The 20,436-nt window shown below is 43.5% G+C and overlaps 1 protein-coding gene across 10 annotated transcripts in view; it reads left to right on the top strand.

Annotated features, from left to right (window-relative positions):
• Nucleotides 1–20,436, top strand: part of CALD1 (caldesmon 1) — a 284,763-nt gene that overhangs the window by 81,162 nt on the left and 183,165 nt on the right. Inside the window, exon 1 of one of the 10 annotated variants that reach the window (XM_061638522.1) lies at nucleotides 20,210–20,284. The exons of the other annotated variants lie outside the window; for them this stretch is intronic. The gene's annotated coding sequence lies outside the window, so the exon portion shown is untranslated. Of the gene's footprint in view, nucleotides 1–20,209; nucleotides 20,285–20,436 lie in introns of those variants that run through there. 10 annotated transcript variants of the gene reach the window in all.

The following is a 20,436-nucleotide window of genomic DNA, read 5'->3' as shown; positions in this document are numbered from 1 at the left end:
AGGCACCTATATCACCCACCACCAAGGTCGTTCCCTGAAAGAGGCTGTTTGCACGTCTCCTCTGTTCAGGAAAGTGGGTACTTAATCCTGGCATCCATTGAAATGTGGGCATGCTTAAGGGGCCTGTTCAGTTTGTGTAGGAGAGGCCAAGTCAATGCAAAAAGAAAATGAGCAGGAAGAGCAAACAGTCTTTTGTGCATTGTAGATATTTGAGGGGATATTTTGCAGGTGCCATAGCAGATACTGGCAGACACACTGGCCTAAAAAAGTCATAGAGTAGATAAGCTTTCACAGCCCTATCTGTGGTATGGGAGGGAGAAGCTGGCACCAACAAAAGTGTGCATCCAAAGCTATAAGAAGGGCCCCTTAGTGAAGGAATGGAAATTTAAAACACTTCAGATATGTGGGGTACAGGGTGCATCTTTTCATTGAATTGATTCCTTTGCCTTCTCCTCTATTGCCAGGAGCAGAAATGTCCCCGTTGTGCAATTTATAACTTTTAAAACAAATCTGGGAAAAAACCCAAGGTAGTTTTGGTTTATAGGTTCAGAGGACATCACTGTACCGTGCAAATGGTTCTGCCATGCAAAGCCACTACCCAATTCACCCAGGCAAAATGTACTCTTTGCACTGTTGTGTTTTATGCCGTTCCAGACTTTTTAGCAAATCAGATCAAATCCTTGGCAAGGCACTAAGATAATTTAGGTACAAAGGAAGATTTGGTTTTACTGCTATTAACTGAGCATGCAGCTACTCGTGGGGAGATTACACTAGTCAAATGTCACGCTCTAAAGAATAGGCAGATTTGCTTATCGCTTAGAATGTCAGTCTACTAACCAATCATGCCTTTTGTTGGCAACAGTCACCTGTACAAGATAATGAGCTTGCAGTTGCCGTGCTGTGCAGCAAAAGCTGGGGTGGAGACTCAAGCTTGCCTTGCACCTGAGATCCCCTCTTGATGGAATCAAAAGGAAAGGCAGCTGCCAATATGTCTGGAGCCAACCTAGCTGCAGGTGTTTGCTAGGAGGAGTATGGAGGGTGTACTTACCACCTGATGGGATGCTACTCCCTTAGCCTTAACCATGTCATTCCACCATACCTTTCTGCTTGTTTTGCAGCTGCCCTCTATTTGAAGCCATTCTACTATCTTACACCAATGGACGCTAGCAGTATAGCACAGCATTTCAACAGTGGTTAGCTACTGTGATGGTCTAAAGCTCAAAGAGGGTGGGTGACAGTGACAGCAAGGAGACTCTGAGCACTGCCTGTGGGCCTTGGGAGGTGCCCATTGATGCCTATCCTGGCCATGCAGCAAGGAACAGGGCCATGAGTTTTTCTTGAATGACAGACAGTAGTAGGAAATCTCTAGATTGGCTATACTAAGTGTAAACATCAGCTTTTGGTGTCAGCACTCTAATTTGCAACATGTGGATATTAGTGCTTCATGAATTTGTTTCAAGGTTAAGTGAAATAAGTGCATTAAAAACATAACAACAACAATAATGAGAATAATAATTTATTAGATTTGTTAGTTGCTTGCTCCCTGAAGATCTCCATGTGACTTACGACACATTTAAAACGCAGAGAAGTATATTATACCATAAAAACAGAACAAAACAACCCCCCAAACATTCACAGGGCACTTTGACAGTATAACAAAACCACATAATGTCAGTTTATTAAAAGCCTGGGGGGAAAGATAGCTCTTTATCTGGCATCCAAAATATACCAACGAAGGTGGCAGACAGATCTTGCTCGGGAGAGTATTCCACAGACAGGGATCCACGACTGAAAAGGCCTCAGAAGAAGATCGAAGGGTCTGGGTAGTTTACCGATGGCAGTCATCACATAAGAAAAGAGATGCACAAGAAATGTGTTAGATAGAAAGATGAATCCTTTTCTAACATTCATGTGAGATGAAAGGACTGGGCGGGGGGAATTTGTACAAAGCTTGTATGTGTGTGGGTTCTCTATAGATGTTATAATGAGCACACTTTGGTTGAGATCAGAGCTTGTCACTGCAATGCTGCTCTCTCCCTTACATGCGTTCTTTTTACCACACATGACTGAAAAAGAGCTAATGATGACTTAGCAGGGACTTGATTTTCAGTCTTCCTTGTTACTTCCTTTCACCCACGCTAGGGCTTTCAGACATGAATCAAGTTAGGGTCTGAGCTCTCCCATTCATTCATAATAGGAACAAAGTAGGGGCTGTTTACTTTCAGAGAGCGGTTGTAAGATCATTAGTGAAAGAAAGAAGGAGGGTGTCCCCTTCAGTTCCTACACTGTGAACAGGTTTCTCTGTGCACTCTGCTTTGTACAAGTTCATTCTCAGCAGCTGCTTATACAGCACAAAACTGGCAATCATCTCCCACAGAGTTGTTGCTGTGTAATAGGTGGAACTTCTCAAACTATATAAATTAGTGAGTGGGCTTGTCAAAGCAAATGCTCTTGCTTCTGTGCTTCAACAGAACCTGTCTACAAATGTTAAGCAACAAAAACAATTTTAAAAGAATAAATTAATTCATTAATAGGCAAAAAACCTTGCGGTTTAAGAACATACCTATATCCCACAAATATTTCTACCAAACTTTAAAAAGCAGGGAAATTGGGCAGCTATAGTGAATGCACCAGGGGAGCAGGAGACTTGACCTCCTCTCTGAGATATTGTACTGCCCTTCAAATTTGGCAAAATGCAAACACAATTTGGGTTGGTCTTTCACAGTCCTATCCACTTCCTGTGTACTTTGGCATCAGCCAGGCATTTTTTAAACTTTTAAACTGCAGAAGATGAAGGTCAGAGTATGGGGCAAGGTCAGTAACAAGATTACAGGTACTCAGTGAATACGGCTGATTTTTAATTAATTTCAACAAATTATGAGAACTCTGACAGAAAAAAGTCCGAAAGGGGTCTGTGTTTTCCCCCTCTCTTTTTACACTTTGAACTCTCAATTCTCTCTGTTTTGTGTATCGCCATGAAAATTTAGAGGGTTGTTAAGCAAGCGTTTCTGAGTTCAGGACTATAAGTTTTGTAAGGTTTTGTTTTGAAAGGAGCTTATGGGAAGCATGAGAATGGCATGGGGGTATTTTCAATTTTACATTGCGGAATGCGAAAAATCCATGCTGGCTAAAGTATACAGCTACTCTTGTGGCTGTATAAAAAGATAAAATGAAGCAACCCCAAATTTGTAGGAAAGCAAAAGTGAAGAAATTGGTCTGATTCTGCTTAGTGAAGGGATAGAAAAATGGTGGCATAGGACTCCTGTTGCAATCTGTAGAGTTGTTTACTTCTCTTTGTGTGGGAGGCAGGGAGAGAACTCCCACTTAGATTTTCAATGGAATCACAGATTGCTAAATAAAAGGGGGTAGATGTGTGTGAATGGATTGGAATTAACATAAACATAAAAGCCTTAATATAAAACACAAGCGCATAACAGAGCATGAAATGCTAGCACATCTTATCCTCATTACCATTCTAGGACCAGCTTGCTAATTGGCTCTGATTTGTAATGCAGCTGGTTCTTGTGTATGTGGTGGCCAAGTTGGTGAACAATGTTCTTGAAGGTTGTGTGGAGTGCCTGCCCATCCACTGGATGCATGGGGCAATTGTCCAAGGTGCTAGCACTGAGAGGATGTTGCTTTGTACATCCAGTACTGCCTCTCTTTATCATCAGGGACGGATCAGCTCAGTGGTGGAGTATATGCTGTGCATACAGAAGGTCTGAAGTTCAGTCCTTAATATTTACAGTTAAAAGGGCTAGTTAGCAGATGATGGACGAGAAAGACCTCTCCCTGAGACCCTGGAGAGTTACTGCCAGTCAGAGTAGACAATATTGGGCTAGAAAAGGACAAATTAGTCTGACTTATGATTCATGATGAAGATGATGCACACATGCAACCACTGATGAAAATGAGGAAGCTCCAAGTATACGTTGGAGCTACATGGAGCATCAGGGTAGGGCCATAACTCAGTGGTAGGACATCTGCTTTGCATGCAGGAGGTCCCTGGTTCAATCCCCAGCATCTCCAGGTAGGGCTGACGTCCTAGAGAGCGGCTGTCAGCCAGGGTAGACAATACTGAGCTAGATGGATTGATGGTCTGACTCAGTATAAGGCAGCTTCCTATGTTCCTAGATCATTATATATAAATTATTGTATTGGCTCCCGAAATGTAACAACCCCCCCTCATATCACTTTGCAAGGACACTACCAAGTTGCATCAACAGGAACTCTATACTTTTTCATTTGTTTATGCCTCATAATTGATTTTGCCAGTCAGATCTGAATCAGTCATGTCACCACTAGAGGAACCCAGACCATTAGCTCCAGCTACTGTCAAAAATATGTGATATGGAGCAAGATGGGGGAGGAATGTTTAGGACAGGAGTGGGGAACCTTTGGCTTTCCAGATGTTGCTGAACTACAACTCCCACCATCCCTGGCCATTGGCCATGCTTGCTTCTAGGGCTGATGGGAGCTGTAATTCTCCAACATCTGGAGGGCAAAAGGTTCTCCACTCCTGGTTTAGGATGCAGACAATACATGTAAGTCTTCCACAGGACAGGCCTAAGCAAAGTCTTCAAAAAGGATGGGGAAGTGGAATAGGCACCTGTGGGATTTCTCCCTCAGATGCCAAAATAACTTGTCTGACTTTGGGTACCATGGATATAATGTAAGAACATAAGAAGAGCCGTGATGGACCAGACCAAAGGCCCATCTAGCCCAGTATCCTGTCTGTACAAGTGCCTTTGGGAAGCCCACAAACTGGGCATGAGTGCAGCAGCATTGTCCCCACTTGTGATTCCGAGCAACAGGCATTCATTCAGAGTCATAGTACCTCCAGCACTGGAGGGTAGTGCACAGCCATCATGGCTCCTAGCCATTGATAGTCTTATAGTCCATGAATTTGTCCAACCTCTTTTAAAGCCTTCATGGCTATTACAGCATCTGGTGGAAGCGAGTTTCATAACTATGTCCTATGTACTAGTTAATGTGCCACAATCACTGACTCCTCCTACCAGGCTATGTAGACAGCACATGACATCTGCAACTTTTGCATCATGCAGGCTAGTCACCATACCTGTCAGAAATCTACCTATTTACATCCCTAATGATTGAATCACCCACTGCCAGCAGCCACCCTTGGAGGAGTATCCTTAGTGAGATCTATTCATCCCCCAAAGAATGGGTCTCTTCCTTACTAGGAGCCCCAAATTTAAATACAAAAATAAAACAACAGAAATATGAAAAATGGACTGCCTTCAAGTCGATCCCAACTCATGGCGACCCTATGAATAGGGTTTTCATGGTAAGTGGTATTCAGAGGTGGTTTACCGTTGCCTTCCTCTGAAATATAACAAACAAAAATATAAATGCAACAAAAACAAAACATCGCTCAGCCTTGTAAATTAAAACACAGATTTTAAAACTGAGAGGCTCAGATGATGCAAGTTTTTGAAAGTGTGCTATGTAGTTCATCATCAAGGTCTTGCTTGCTGATATGTTCTAAGTACCAGGATATGGTCTGAAGGCACATGAGGCTACCATCTTGCTCAAGCTAAGCAGGTCTGGGTGTGGTCAGTGCCCAGATGTGTGACCAGACCACCTAGGAAATACATCTTTGCCAATTTAGGTGCCATGATGGAAGAAAGGCAGGGAGAAAACTGTCAGAAAATTTAAAAAGAAAAGAAAGGAAAGCTCATGGTTGTTTCCAGATAACCTGCTCATTGACCATTCAACCTGATTTGTTTGCAGGGAGGTAAGATGATGTTGCATCCAAACAAGTGTTATCTCACACTTTCCAGTGGAATTCTCCATCATTTTCCTTACCACAAAATGTCCAATCCTTTGGGGGAAGCAAACAACTATCACTGCACAACCTGAATTTGCCAATATGTGATAGAATCCCACCTAAAAATAGTGACATTCTGGAAGTGCCCAGTAATAAAACATGTCTCCTCGTTCACTGAGGTATGTGTGTGTAGAGTTGCTTGTGGCTTGGAGGAGTGGGACGCTGCGTTCATTCCATTCCATTCCATTCCTCCCCTTCCCAACTAAACACATATCTGCACTCTCTTAGGGCTTGGCCACCATTCAAGAAACCCAAGCTCCACCCACATACATATGGAACTTGGAAAGCAAAAACGATAGGCAGAGGCTTGCAAGGCTTGCAGTGCGTGCGTAGGTACCCTGTGGTTCTTTATAGTTTACATAACAGCAAATATTTAACTATTCAGGAAAATTCAAAACCCTAGGGAAAAGAACTGTGTCCAAAAATCCAAGGACAACCCAGAGTGAATAAACCAAGTAGAAACATGTGGAACACGTCTCATCACTGTGTGTGAGAGAGGAAAGCTATTGATCATAGACAGAATCCTGCTGTGTCTGTTCTTTCTATGGCCATCCTTCACAGACATATGGGAAATTGCCTTATAGCAGATGTAGCCAGTGTGGTGCCCTCCATGTGTTGTTGGACTCCAACTCCCATTATCACTGACCATTGGCTGGGGGGGGGGCTGGGGATGATAGGGAAGGGCCATAGCTCAGTGGTAGAGCATCAGCCTTGCATGCAGAAGGTCCCAGCTTCAATCCCTGACATCTCCTGGTAAGGCTGGGAGAGAACCCAGTCTGAAACGTTGGGGAGTTGGTGCTGGTCAGTGTAGAGCAGCCTTTCCCAATTTCCCCAGATGTTGCTGGACTACAATTCCCATCAATCCCAGCCAGCATGGCCAATGGCCAGGAATGATGGGGACTGTAGTGCAGCAACATCTGGAGATGTAAAGGTTGGGAAAGGCTGGTGTAGACAATGCTGAGATAGATAGACCAATCTGACTCAGTGTAAGGCAGCTTCCTATGTTCATATATTCCAGCCATGGACGGTGCAGGTTGTAGTCCAATAACATCTGCAGGACACCATGTTGGCTACCCCTGCCATGTACCTGCCAATGGATGATGTAGTTCAGCAATATCTGGAGGGCCAAAGATTCCCCATACCTGAATTAAAGCTTTGGTTTGATGTGTGTGTGTCTATAATCATGCATATCCTTTTTAATTCTGCTAGATATGATTCTGACTATACTCATGGAAAAGCTTTCTCGCTGTTGCGGGGAGGATTGGAAATGTAGTCCTGGAAAAAGGAGTGATCAGAAGTGAACATGACCATTTATCAAAATTCCAAATGTGCCTCTGGTTCAAAACGATTAGTGACCCCTGTGCTAAGCCATGTCCTCTCCTCCAAAAGTCCTAGAAGAGTTCACCTTGTCCAGCCAGGACCTTGTTTCTAAATATAAAATGCTAAATGTCCATATGTGGTGGTATGTGCTATGCTGGGCAGTCCTGATTCATTCTGAAGGTATGTCCCAGTGAGGCAATCTTTTGGCTGTTTTCTTGGGCACCAGTGAAGCCCATAACGATTGAAACCAATGTTTGTGGACTGCAGCAGAAGCCAGGTAGTGCTCAAGGGAAATTTATGGGTTTCAATGAACAGCAAGATTCATAGGGCAAAACAGCAGTGTCAGTAGTTATTTATAGCATGGGATGAAATTTAGGTTTACCACTAATTGCAGGGGTTTTTTTTCTAAAAAATTAAATACTGCAAAAAGAGACACACGTGATTTATATGGAAACATTTTATGAAGTTTCTATAATGAAATAAGAGTGGGAGAGCAAAAGGGGTGCCTTTGCTGTATTATTTTCTAATGGCTGTCATAAGTAATTAATTCATTGGGCTTATTCATTGATTTGGGTTTGCTGCAAAATAAGGTCTGAATGTAAATTTGTCTGAGGATTTTTTAAAATAAAAAAATCACAAATAGCTGCAGCAACACAGAGATCTGAATTTGAGAAACTGAGAGAGCTGAAATTGACAGACCTTCCTATCCCTAATGTGGCACCTGGCTGGGTGTGTGTGTGTGTGGACCATGGGATTCTAGTAGAAAACAAAGACCGTGGAAGCTGCCCACCCGTGGCTTAGAGAAGCATGTGCAGTGTCTCCAACTAAACTGGCCTCTGCCATGTCTACTGCTGAGGCCCTTTAGCCTCGTGTTGCCAGCTTCCTTGCTTGGACCAGGAGTTGCAATGAGAGGCAGGTTGTAGCTGTTGTTTTGCATCTTCCCCAGTTGTATTTGTCCTTGGAATCCATTTGTTATTTTTGGCATATGGAGCCATGTTATTGAGAGTTTACTAAGCTGCTCCAAGGCCTCTTTGCTCAGTTGGCGCTTTACTTACTTGACATTCCATTTTGTTAAGTAATTTTGTTTGTTTGTTTGTTATACCATTTTTTTAAAAGGCTATTGATTCAGTGTTGATTGCACCAGAGGAATAAATTTCCAACAGCAGTTGTTAATGTGCCTGCCTTCAGGAATGCTTTACAAGGCAGTGGTTGGAGGGAGGAAGGGATTGCAGATGGCTATGGACAGCTGGCTGCATGAAGGCTTCACCATGGGCTTTGGATGACACTGACTAAAGGCTGTGGCTCAGTGGTAGAACACATGCTTTGCATGCAAAATGCCCCAAATACAGTCCCCGGCATTTCCAAGTAGGGCTGGGAGAGATTCTGTCTGAAATCCTGGACAGCTGCTGCCAGCCACTGTAGACAATACTAAGCTAGCTGGATCAATGGTCCGCCTCACTATAAGGCAGTTTCCTGTGTTCCTACTAAACTAGGTTGAGCAATGAGAAGCGCAGATGCATTGGATGCCCTTGATGTGTACTCCCCATCTCCTGAAGCAGTAGGAAATTCCAGGAACAGCTGTTTACAGAGTCATTTCCTATGCTGTATTCGGGCAGAGCAAATTAACTATGCAGTACCTGCTAAGCACAATGCAGACTCCAAATTGTCGTCCTTCCTTACCTTAGCCTAGGACAGGAATGGGGAACCTGTGGCCCTCCAGATGTTGCTGGACTCTCAAGTCCCATCATCCCTGATCATTGGCCATGCTAGCTGGGGCTGATGGGAGCTGGACTCCAACAACAACTGGAGGGCCACAGGTCTCTCCATCCCTGGCCTACAAGAAATCTTGCAGCAAACTTGTAGTAAAAGCCTTACAGTTAAGGCTGCAATTCTAACTCCACTAACCTGGCAGTAGGGATGGGGGAGGGATTCAATTCATTTCAGTTTCCATTTAAAGCAGAATCTGACAGATCCACACTTTCCCAAACAATGTAAGGACCAAAACACAGCCATCCTCTGAAATGCAAATTTATCCAAATTTTGTGATACAGTTCTCCATTCAACCAATGTTTACAAAAATGCATATATTAGGAGAAAGTGTCCATACAAATGAATACATTAGGGGAAAGTGTCCATTAACACAAATATATTAGAATTTTCATGAGGATTTTTTTTTAAAAAAAATACCAAATTACTGCAGAAATGTGGGGAACTGAATTCAACATTGGAAAAATGAGAGACCCAAAATGGACACATCCTTCCATCCCCTGCTCTCACCATAGTTAGTCCCTGATTCAGATACAATGCTAAATTAGTTGACAAGAAAGCACAAAAGGAAAAAGGTGTCTGTGCAAGAGTAAGAGGAATGGAGGAAGTTTGGAGATAAGGAAATATATCTGAACTAGACCTGAAGGTTGTGTTCAGCACTGCACAGCAGCGCTCCACTCATGCAACAGGACTTCCCCTTCCTCTCCTCTCCCCACATACCCCCCAAATCTGCTCTAGAGAGTCCTCCAATCCTCTGAAGCAGATTTTGAGGGTGTACGGGGGCAGGTGTGTAAGCAGGAAAGAAGAGGGGGGATTTCTGTTGCATAAGTGGAAGTCTGTTGCATGAGTGCAACCACAGCATTGGATATAACTCTTAACACTCTAGGTGCTCACTTTTCAACATGCATATTTTCAAATAAACTACTAAAGTTCCATAATTCTCCTCTAATCACTAAGAAAATGACTTGGCTGTTGAACCTTGTTTACTGAATGGAAACTCCACAGATATTCTGAATATACAGTACAATTTTAACCATTTCTACTCAAAAGTAAGTCCTACTGAATTCAGTAGGGGTTTACTTCCAGGTAGGGGTGTGGGAAAAATTTAATTCAGCTTACATTTAAAGGAGACCTTTGCATTTAATTCACACTTTTTGAAACAATACGTAAAATTGAAACACATCTGAATTTTGCAAAACAGTTCTCTAGCCACATAATACATATAGTTGTATACATATACAAAGATGGTGTGCTTAAAATGCATATATTAGTGAAAATAACATAGAATGCATTTTACTGTAGAAAATATAAACATTTTTATATTTGGAAAATATGCTCCCGTCAACTAATGTGTCAAAATGCATATACTAGGGTAAAGTGTGTGCATATAAATGCATATATTACTGAAAATAACATACAACAATGCATTATATTGGGACATTATATTTGCCTAATGTGTATATTAGGCAAAATTGCGTATGAAAATTCGTACATTAGGAGAAATTGGGATGAAAGAGCTGATGAATTTTCTTGAGGACTTTTTAAAATTGTAAGTCGATGTGGGAATGTGGAGTGATGAACTTAAGACTGGAAAAATGGGAAACAGAGAGAAGTCAAACTAGTGGATTCACCCGTCTCTAGGCCCTGCTCAGCCAGCTATCCAGGTGCTAACAGCTGTGCAGCGGTGGCTTCCTGGTTTGTTTCACTGCTTGCACAAAGGAAGGGCTGGTGCATGCATATTGTCTTTATTCTGGTTTAGTAAGCCAGGATTTGATCATGCAGTGGTGGCCATTAAGTGTACCTGGTTGGTTTCTGTTTCTGATTGAAACAGGATGACAAACCAGAAAAGTGGCGTAAATAAGCATATGAACGTTTTTAGGAAACACAAAGAAATATCTCTGTGCAGGACAAATGAGAGCTATGAATAATGCTCAGTGTTTAACTCAAAGTGTATCTGGTTGGATTCTGATGACTTCTAAGCAGTATCCCTAGAAAGGAAAGGTGGCAAGGAGAATGGAGTGGGAGAACCTCTGTGATGAATACATTACGCTGCTGCCTGCATATGAACTGCACCGCCATGAAAGAAATGCACACTCTTGATTTATTTTTGCTTGTAGTTTCAAGTTGTATTGCTGTAAAAATGATGAATGAATCTCCTTTCAAGGTTCATGCCTATGACCTGTGTCAGATGTGCAAGAATCTCGGTCTTCCCTAACGGCAGTAGAAAGTGGGGGTTTTTTTTGCTCATCCAAAAATGGAACAAATGCTTTGTATGCCAAAAAAGGCAGAGATATTGGACTAGCTCCAGCCAAAATAGTTTTGTTCCAGTGAAAACAGGAATCAGATGTACAGTCCCTATGAAAGACTAATAGCCCAGTGCTATTCACCATATGTTAATTGCAGTGACATTAGACCCATATTTTCTCATGTGCAATTGCCTTAATTGTTACCATCAGTGGCCTACAATGTCAGGCAGGAATGTCATTTGAAGAAATTGCTATTTCAGAAGACATTTTTGTTCAGCCTGGATATTCATGAAAGTTTTTTGAAAGAGGTAAGCATGTTTGCATCCGTATGGCCAATCCGGCAGGTGGTGAAAACAGATGTGATTCCTTGTGTGCCTAGATCAGGGATGAGGGGGGAGCCTCTGGCCCTCCAGATGTTGCTGGACTACAATGACTAGCATCCCTGAACATTGGTCAGGCTGAAGGGGATTGGGATCAAACAACACAGGCTCCTTGCTGTAGACCTATGTGGTGATAGATCTGAGGATTTGACTGGCCAGAAAAAGAGAGAGACAGAGGGAGGGAGAGAGAGATCTTTCCCAGTCCTGTGTTGCCTTGGCACAGGTGTAATTAAGCAACATACTTAAAGTTGTTTAACTGAGCCTTCCCCAACCTGGTAAGGCCTACTTGGTTTGGAATACAACTCGTGACTACCAGCCAGCATGGCCAATGGTCAGGGATGATGGGTACTGGATGGCACCATGTTGGGGAAGGCTGTATTTATCAAAGCATTCCTTCTCTGTTGGGAATTCTATGAATTGCAGTTTTACGAGGTTTTGTTTTGCTTTTTACAGACTCAGCACCACACCAAATTACAATTGCCAGGGCTCCTTGGAGGAAACCATGACCATCAGACAGTCAGGGCTGTCCTAAGACATTTTGCTGCCTGAGGCACAGGTGCAGAGGGCACAAAACGAACCAGATTATTTTGCCACCTGAGGGAGAAAATCCCACAAACACTGCTCCCTGGGAGTAAAAAAAAATCTCAATATAAGTTAAATAGCGAATGATTTGCTGCCATCTCATGACACCTACATTCAGCTGCCTGAGCTGCCCAAGCACTCTTTGTAATGATAGGGCCGGGTCTACAAACCAACATAACATTGCTATAAGTTTCTAATGTGGATACAAACTTGGGAACAGAGGGCAGACAGAGGGTCAGTGGTGATACACACCCAAACCCTGTGAAACCTTTTTAAAAATCTAATTGAAGTTCTGTTGTAGTTCGCTTGAGCAGCCCCCCAGTTAATCTTGAATGTTGCCTAACAGATGAGATAGTGAGGCAGAGGAAGGCCAGAGAACAGGCAAGGCTTTCCAGCATTATCTGAGCTCAGGTGGGCCTGAAAAATGACAAAGCCAGGAAGGATGGGTGGGAGGCTAGGTGCTGTTAGGTACATGAACATCAGGATCAAAGTAAATGGGACCTTTGCACAGGCAGTGGCAGCTGATGACTCCATGTCAGTGGGGCAGTGGAATCCACTCCGGGTTTTAGTCCTAACCTTCAAGGAGCTGTCCAAGGTGCTTCAGCAAGGTTTAAGTTTGTTTGTTCTTGTTGCTGTTGAAGGTTCAGGGTATAAATAAGCATAAACAAATAACAAATTTAGATTCCTGTTCTATGACACGATCTGAAGTTACATAACACAGAAACCTTGCTATAGCTAAGTAGGTCTGGATGCACAACCACCTGGGAACCCCTATATATTATCTCTTGAGTCACTGGAGGAAAGAAATGTGAAATGTAAAGGTAATAATACAGAAAGAATCTTCCAAGGATAATGACTTTGGACTTATAATTTTCACTTGAACTAGAGCACAATGGCTGCCAGGGTGGGTGAACTGGAGGCACCATTGGTCAAGCAGGACATATCTTGGTTGCAGCCAAGTGGGTAGAAGGCATGATGTGCTTGGATTTCTGTGTGGAAACATGTTGTTCATACTGAGGAGCTATGCTAAGGCCTGTGGATTTATAGGGTCAGATTCAATGGCTTTGGACCCTCAGTGCCATCTGTAAACTGCTGAGTCAGAAAACTGCAGTACCACCTTTTGAACAGCTGCTGCTAACAGCTCACCAGCTCCCTTTTCTAGCAAAACTGACACTGTGGTGCAGAATTGACAACTAGAGCTCCTGGTGCAAGAACCTTGCTGTTGCCCTCTTTGTGTATGGGCTTGTGGAAGATGTACATAATCTCAATTTATTGCTTCCAGTTTACCATGTAAACAGAAGTTGGGTCAAAGTTGTCTTCGTTTCCCAGCAGTGATAGGGAACCTGTGGCCCTCCATATGTTGTTGAACTCCAGGAGTGATAGCCAAGGATTATGGGAACTGGAGTCCAACATCATCTGGAGGGACAGAGGTTCATTCATCCTTGGCCTAGAAGATGCCTGTTTGCATGAACCAAGGTCCAGATTTAGGGAAAAGAAAACTGTAAGTATAGATACATATATGTATAGATACACACACATTGCTGTTGCTCATTGTAAATGAACAGAAAGCTTACACATTTGATTCAACTCCGGTATTAATTTCAAGCCAAATGAATGTGTAACTGGAGATGCCATTGATGTTAAGGCACCATTAGCAGCGAGAAAAGAAGGGGAGGAACGGCCTTTTATCTTCACTGTGTCCCTTGCCAGGCAAGCGGATGTGACACATTTGTCACATGCAGACATCATTTCTGCAGTTCACAGTAAGAATTTGAAGCATTTCGCTGCACGATTGAAGTGGATGGGAAAAAGTCAAAGGGGGACTATTTGGAAACTTTCAGTCAGGCATTCCAAATTCCTGCAAAGGCATCCCAGAGCGATCATCATTCTGGAGAACTTCTGCTGAACAGCACTAGTGAGACAAGAGAGAAATATGAGAGAGAGAGAGAGAGAGATGGCTGCGCTTGAGAAGAATAATGTCACTGTATGCCTGAAAATCACTTTGGGATTTCGTTCAGTGGTGTGTGTGTGTGTGTGTGTGTGTGTGTTGGCATGCAGGAAATAGATGCTACACAGGGCAGCTCCTGGGCTGCTTCCTGTTACAGTTTTTTCAAAAGGCAGACGGGCTCCCACAATCCAATACTGTGACTTTAGAGGTATACCAAGAAGTTTGGGTATGCTGAGCTCAGCCCCCAAAAGTGACAATGGTGGCATAATGTCTGTCAGCATGAAACTGCAAAAACCTAAGTCAGGGATTGGGGACCTTGTTGGACACCAACTCCCATCAGCCCCAGCATGGCCAATGGTTAGGGATGATGGGAGCTGGAGCCCAACAACATCTTGAATGGCCACAGGTTTGCCATTTCTGACCCATTTAGTACTCATTTAAATTAAGTTCATTCAGCTTATTAAATAATCTTAAGAATAAAATTAAGTCTTATCTTGATTTTTCTTACAAGTGTCCACTGCTCCCGTGTGCTTGTCAGTTTTTCTGTGCCTCAATTTATGCATTACATTTATATCTCACCTTTCTCCCCAAATGGAGCTTACAAAGGATCTTGAGGAGGTTGCCAATCCAGGGCAATGTTGGCACCTGGCATCCTCGGGCAGCCGTCCCCCAGTGCCCCCAGTACTTGCTGATGCTAGCCTTGGGTCCCCTATGCTGGGTGACTAGGTCTGCAAGTCACCTGCCATTTTAATTATCCATAATACCCCCAATGTTGCATCAGCCCAGGGCATCATTTAAATAGTGGCTGACAGTGCAGCTGTCCTCTGCTGCTATCAGCAGGTCAGCCCACTGGGGGCGGGAGGCTGATGTAGGAGGGGTCCATCAGAGGACATTTTGCCCACTCACCTCAAACATGGCACAGGCACTGGCCAGACCCAGAAAGAACTGGGCATGTTTAGCCTTGAGAAGACTGAGGGGAGATATGATAGCGTTCTTCAAGTACTTGAAAGGTTGCCACACAGAGGAGGGCCAGGATCTCTTCTCGATCATCCCAGAGTGCAAGACACAGAATAATGGGCTCAAACTTCAGGAAGCCAGATTTCTGTTGAACATCAGGAAAAACATCCTAACTGTTAGAGCGGTATGACAATGGAACCAATGACCTAGGGAGGTGGTGGGCTCTCCAACACTGAGGCATTCAAGAGGCAGCTGGACAGCCATCTGTCGGGAATGCTTTGATTTGGATTCCTGCATTGAGCAGGGGGTTGGACTTGATGGCCTTATAGGCCCCTTCCAACTCTACTATTCTATGATTCCCTCCAACTACTCCAGTCTGTCAAATCTTAACAGTCTTCCCCACTGATATCTAACTCCCAACTGACCAGAAACTCCAGCCAATCAGAGCCTGCTGTCATCCAGACCAATAACAGAATTATCTACTGATCTATGTTTTCATACTTAGCTTCAGCAGGATTGCTGTCCTCATTTGCCTTCAGAACATGCTCTGAAACCTTTTCACTCATGTGCCAGAATACTGGAAGGGAGGTGGAGGCTGCTTTCTTACAGAGCAATTTTGATACTGCCTGTATGTTTTAAAATGAAAATGGAATTAAAAAAAAAGAAAGGTGGTTCAAAAGGGTGCCTGGTAATATGCCAGTCCCACCAAGCCCTGTAGCCACTGCTGTCCCAACCTTTGGCTGTCACCCTAGCTAAGGTCCCTCCTGTGCCTGGCTTCGCAAGAGTTCCTAGGAAATTCAAAGTTCCCCAGTAATTAATAACAGTTATGACTATTTTATTTTATTTAAAACACACGCACACACACACAAATAGTGGTGGGGAAATTCTGGCTCTCCAAGATGTGGCATGGGTCCATCAGCCCTCCTCCCCCACCATTATATAGCCAAAGATCAGGGATGTTGGGAGTTGTAGGCCAACAGCATCTGGAATACCACAGGTTCCCCATCCTTTCCTTAATGGATCAGACATGTTTCTGCACTGGGGCTGATGGGAGCTGTAGTCCAAAACCTCTGGAGGGTACCAAGTTGATGAAAGCTGTTCTAGCCATTATACCACACTGACCCTCAAGCAGTGAACAGTAAAAAGTATCTGGCAACTGGCCCTTATGGATTAATTTACGCACAATCCTATCCTGGGAGGCAGAGCAGAGATAGATAGCTCGGTCCACCTCCACTTCCTTTTTTCTTCCTTCCTTGCTTTTTTATTTTTGTTCATTTGTTTTGCAAGGCGCAATGGAAAGACATTTTGTTGGATGGCAACAGGCTGTGGGGTTAATAGACTGGGGTACAGCCTTGAGAACAGTCTTCCTCACTGTCACCAGTGAGTAAGTTTCCCATGAGAAGTGCAAAAATAATGGAATGCCATAAATAACTAATGCTGTTTGTGTTTCCTGCTGACAAAGAGGGGGGAAATTGGTTGGTTTTTAACCATCTGTATGTCACAATCATATTTTGGCATCTGGCCATGTTTTTGCAGTGCCTGTGTGGCCCTAGTTTGCCAATGCCCTACAAAGCAGAGACAGAAAAAAGAACATCGGCCGTTCTTTCCGTTTGATAGAAACAGTCTCCCAACTAACAAAAGGCTGCAGATATTTCTTGATCCTTATTTCCTGAGGTTTTTTTATTAGTAATATAATTTTCAAGATTTTTATTTTCAAATATAACAAAAAGAGATAAAAATGTTGCCATCTGACATTAATAATAATAAAAGCATTCCAACCCTCCTAATTTAAGCATGTAGATCAGGGTGGGGAATCTTCAGCCTGTAGGCCTCCCCAGTTGGCCCACCAGGCAATTTTTCTGAAACCACGACCACCTGCCCCACACGTGACATCACAGGTGATGTTGTAGGGCAGGTAGAGACGTGGCTGCAGAAAGAATGATTGAGCTCTCAGTGTTGAGTCAGGCACTGCATTTTGGGTAATTTGGTGGGTGACCACTGCAGATCACACTTGGAACTCTGGCTCAGCTCCTGTTCAAAATTGCCACCACTCTTAGAGACAGGAAAAAGCACAAATGCTCCAGTACCCTTTTATTCTGCTTGGGTAAAGTTTATTGATTGTGCTGCTTTATGTAGAGTACATTGGTACAGAGCACCAGCTACTCATGGGACTTGGTGGTGTAATATTTTTATTTGATGGGTGGTCTTTCACATGACGAAATTATAGTTGGCACCCATCCAGGGGGGAGGGTTGGGGGATTTCTTTTGTTTAATTTGTAGTTTTTGTTGTTATCTGAAAATTAAGATTGTTTTCTTTTAGAAAAATGCCACCACTGCCCACCAGTAGAATGCTTCTAAGGACCCAGTGAAGGGTGAGATGAGTGACTGGTCTTGGCAGAAATGTGTAGTGAGGAGCAACAGCACCATTCAGGGACCCAGGTTGGCATTCGGTGGAGGGCCGGGCCCATCAGTAGCACCATGACTAGGGCCCACTGAAGTCCAGCATCTAGTTCTGGGAGGGGCAAAGCTATCTGTTCAGTTTCCATATAGCAGGGCCAGTTACCATGCTGGGCTCAAACTCCCTTTGTTCTTGACTTTGGCCATGCTGTCTAGGTCTGATGGGAGACGGTGTCCAACAAGATCTGGAGGGCAGCACGTTGGCTACCCCTGTTGTAGAGATAATACAGCCTTTCCCAACCTGACACCCTTCAGATGAGTCCAACTTCTATTAGCCCCAGCCAGCAAGGGATGGTGGGTGTTGTAGTCCAACAACATCTGGAGATCTCCAGGCTGGGGAATGCTGGGGTAAATAATAAAAGATCCACAAACAGAATGGAACAGCAGGTGAAAATTCACATAATAAATAACAACTAACTACTTGTGTGGGTATAGAGGAATGCAGTGTTGGTTTGAAGTATTATGTGGAGGGAATAGACGCACGTGCAGAGGTGTTCCTGAAATGCCCTACATGAAAAGAGACTGTTGTGTGTTATATTGCATGCTCACCTAGTTTTATGCAGAACTTTTGAAAAGAATAATATGAAAGGAAACACTTCCCCCCCTCTCCCCTCCACTCCCTCCAAGGCTACAAATGGAATGCTAACCCTTATGGCAAAAGCAGTGTTTATTTTTAATTAAACAATAACAGAGCTGGGTTGACCTCAGTTTTCTTCCATCATAGCAGCTCATTGGCTAATTTTCCCTTGCTGATTTCTGTCATTGTTTGGACCGAGTGTGTACGTGTTACCTAAAAGCCTATATTTTAACATTGCCTCCCATTTATTTAGTAGTACAATCTGGCCAAGTGTTCACTAAGTATCAGTGCAATTCAGTAAGGTTAGATGATTTATGCTAAGCAGGCTAGCATTAGCTGTGGCATTCTTGGGCAGCTCTTGGGGGCCTAGCCCCTCAGCAGAAGCCACCAGTGAATGCATGCCTACTAGGGGTGTGGGAGAGATTCGATTCAGTTCTCATTTAAAGGTGTACCTACTTAATTGGCACTTTCCAAAACATTACAGGAACTGAAACACAGCCATCCTTCGAAATTTTCAGTGCTCTGAATTTTGCAGTGCAGTTCTCCAGCCAAGTATTGTGTATGAAAATGCATATATTGGGGTAAAGTGTACGTCAATATGCAGATATTAGTGAAAATAACATACATAAATGCATTATATTAGTGAAAACTTTTTTGCAACAATGTGTATATTAGGCAAAATTGCCTACAAACATTCTGTTAGGAGACTTTCTCACAAAAATGCAGATGAATTTTCATGAGGATGTTTAAAAAATGCAAAATGATGTAGAAATGTGGAGAACTGAATTTAAGACTGGAAAAATAAGAAACTGAGAGAAACTGAAATGGTCAGATTTGCCCATCCCCGATGCTTACCTACGCGTGGCTGGATCTGAGCTGACAGTTTATTTTTCCACAATACCCTGGAGTGATGCTAAGTCAAGGGCATTGTGGGAAATTAAAATGGTGACTCCACAGTGCCTGGCATTGACTGCAGTGCTGCTACTGCCGCTGCTGTCGCCACTACCAAGTACACCAAGGCCTCCTGAAACCTGGAGCCAGCCCTGAGACTACCTGTATTTGTATTCTGTCTGTGTGACAGTGATTTCCATCTCCTTAGGTTGCGTCAGCACAACATTTCTGACTATGTCCTTATCCAGTCACACTCTCTGTGTATTATCCAAATTACAGTGCCCTGGAGTGATGCTACTTCAGATTTGGGGTATTATGGGAAGTTAAAATGGTGGCTCTAAGCCAGATGTATGGAACCTTTGGCCCTCCAAATGTTGCTGAACTACAACTCCCATCAGCCCCAGCAAGCATGGCCAATGGCCAGGGATTATGGGCTTTGTAGTTCAGCAACATCTGGAGGGCCAAAGGTTATTATTTATTATCTATTTATTATATTTATATCTTGCCTTTCCTCCAAGGAGCTCAAGGTGGCATACATTCTCTCCCCCCTCTCCATTTTATCCTCACAACAACCATGTGAGATAGGTTAGGCTGAGAGGCAACTGGCCCAAGATCACCCAGTGAGCTTCATGTGGGGATTTGAACCCTGGTCTCCCAGCTCACACTCTAACCACTTTGCCACACTGGCCCTAAGCCATCCAGTGCGAGGGACCCAGGAAAGTAATCAGCACAGCAGAGGCTCCTGTTGGGGTACTGGAGCCCTGATAGCTTCTCAAGGATGTTGCCTACTGACCCTGGGCCTGGTCACAGGATGTGTGTGTTTGCACATAAGACACAGAAGGATGTAGAACAACCTACACAGCAGTTCCTTCCTTCTCAATACCCAATCAATTCCACAGTCCTGTATGGCCAAATGTAAAACAAAATGAAATAAATGGTCTTGCGAAAGAGATTTGTCTTTGTTACGAGTGACTCATTTTTGGATTGCGCTGTGCCTCTCCACTTTGAGGCAATTCTTTTCTCTGCCAGCCAGGGTAACGTGAACAGCTGCCAAACGATGCTTCAGATCAGTCCATTCCTATTTGCCTCCTGCCCCAACAGCTATTTCCTGTCTCGTTATGGCACTAATTCCGTGTGGATATTAAAACTTGGATAGGAAAAAAAAACACCAAGCAAAAAGAAAAGAAAAAGTTCTTCAGCTTTTCCAGAAAGGCACAATGAACTCCACATCCTGCTGTCATTAGAGCATTTGGTAGCAGAGCTTTTGAAGCGAGACGGCAAGCTGAATGTCTAGGGAGATGCAGCGGAGTAAGTAATGTTTATTAACAGCAGTAAACAGATCGCTCCGGTAGGGGTATTCTGTTGCAGAAATGCCTCTCTCCAATTGCCTGTGTCATTTCAAGATGTTAAGATTTGCAATGAGCTGCATGGGCTGTTTGGAGTGATTCAGACAATATGGC

This window comes from Rhineura floridana, chromosome 8 (assembly GCF_030035675.1).
Source record: "Rhineura floridana isolate rRhiFlo1 chromosome 8, rRhiFlo1.hap2, whole genome shotgun sequence".
Classification (NCBI taxonomy): Eukaryota; Metazoa; Chordata; class Lepidosauria; order Squamata; family Rhineuridae; genus Rhineura; species Rhineura floridana.
Note: the sequence above shows the minus strand (reverse complement) of the source record. Positions and strands in the feature narration are given on the sequence as shown.